This window comes from Papio anubis, chromosome 3, assembly GCF_008728515.1.
Source record: "Papio anubis isolate 15944 chromosome 3, Panubis1.0, whole genome shotgun sequence".
NCBI classification, from domain to species: domain Eukaryota; kingdom Metazoa; phylum Chordata; class Mammalia; order Primates; family Cercopithecidae; genus Papio; species Papio anubis.
The window spans coordinates 181,291,165-181,293,114 of record NC_044978.1 but is presented as its reverse complement, the minus strand read 5'-3'; positions in this window follow the sequence as shown (position 1 = coordinate 181,293,114).

Sequence of the window (1,950 nt, the reverse complement as noted above, 5' to 3'; positions counted from 1 at the left end):
CGGCTGGAGGACCTGGCAGATTCAGCTAAGCACTTGTGTGGGTTTTCTTGGACATCTCTAGTCTCTGTCCTGAAAGAGAAGCTGGCCTTGACCTGTGGGTGCCGGGCAGGTGTGTCTACCAGCAGGTTTCACTGGAGGGGTCACCCGAGGGGAGAGGGCAGGGAGGCTGCCTTCCAATCCCCGATGAGGAGCGCCTTCCTTCGAAATGTCAACCCCTGCCTTGAGATCTGGCATCTCCAGGAGAGCTGGAGAGCTTCTTGCCACCACCCAGTTCAGCTCATCTGCAAACGAAGTCTCAAATCCACCTGTGGGTTTTCTTTCCCTCTTCCCACTCCGTGCTCCAAACCTGCAAACCTCAGGAGGCCCTGCTGTGGTGCTGGTCTCCTGGTGCCTCTACAGCCTCCTTTCGCCGGTCCTTCAGCTGCGGCTCCTGCACTCTCAACTGAGATGCATCTTACAGAAATTGTCAGAATCTTCAGTTGGTGTAAGCCCCCGTTCAGAGCCAAACCCTGGCTCTGTCAAGTTTAGCAATCTCTCTGAGCCTCAGTTTCCCTATCTGTAAAACGGAGTGTTTAATATGCATCTTACAGAGTTGTTACAATTACCTGATCCTCCTCGCCTCCGGCCTGATGCATGTCTTGGTGAAACGAGAAAAAGCCTCCTGTTACCCAAGACACCTTCCTGCCATTGCCGAGGAAATTGCAGGGGCAGATGTACAGCATGCTCTGACCTTGAACGTGAATGGCATGGTCTAAGGAGGGCCTCCTGGATATGACAGATGTGGACATGTCTGAGGGCCCAGCCACAGCAGGCACTGCAGAGCTGCTGTCCCCACTCCTGCTTCAGGAGAGAAACCCTTTCCAAACAGACCCGTTCTGCTCCTCCACTCTCCCGTGGCTGACGGCATTCCGGGGGCTCCTGGCCCTTAAGCAAGGGCGCAGGTGACACCACGCTTCATGTTTGGTTGGCCACACCTGAGTCTCTGGATGGCAGAGTGTAGGCATAGCAGGTTCCCGTCACACACACGGAGAGAGAATGTGCCCCTGCAGGGCCTCCTCACCACCTGCAAGGCTGGGCTCTGTACCAGCGCCTGGCAATGTGAGAAGCTCAGGAAGCTGGGGGCAACTCCAGCCAAGGGTGGCCGGCAAGGCCCTTTGTATATTTTCACATTCACTGAAATGAAGCAAAGCCTGCTTTTAGAGAATTCGTGACCTGAAACGTGATTGCAAGGTTACCGAGGAGTACGGCATCTTTCCAAATGTTTCCCTTTGCGTCTGTGCTGTGGCTCCGCCTTCCCTCCAGTTCAGCCCTGCTCTGATGCTGACTCAGAGACCAAGGAACGCTCCTTGCTGTGTGTACCCCTACGCCCCCACCTCCAGATGCAGCCTTCCTCACCCTGCCTCAGGCCCACAGGAGTCCCAGAGACCGTGAGGGGCTTGAGACACTTGGGGTAAATTTCTTCCTCGGCTCAGCTTCGTGGGCCAGCTAATTTTAGGGTCCCCGCCACAGTCAGTTCCCAGGATTCATGCATTCCCAGCCAGGTCTCATCTGGCCCAGGCACCTGCCCAGCTCCTTCTCCACATGCCCAGCTTCCTTCTGTCATTCCAACACCAGGCCCCCCTGCGACCATGCCCTGCTGTGGCCAGTACCTCTGCAACCAGGACACCTGCGATGGCCCCCTCCCTGCAACCAGGCCCCCTGTGACGCCCCCCGACCCCTGCTGCAACCAGCCCCTCTGTGACAGCCCCCTCCCGGAAACCAGGCCCCTGGCAATGCCCCGCCCTGCAAACAGGCACCCCTGGGACGAGGCCTCCCACCCCCACCCGTGACCAGGCCCCCTGCGTTCTCAGCCCCTTCCCCATCTCTCCTTCTGCCCGCCATCGGCTTTCCCTGCAGGGGATATCACCACCCAGGACCCTCTTCCTCCTTATGCTCAACAGTGACGACAGT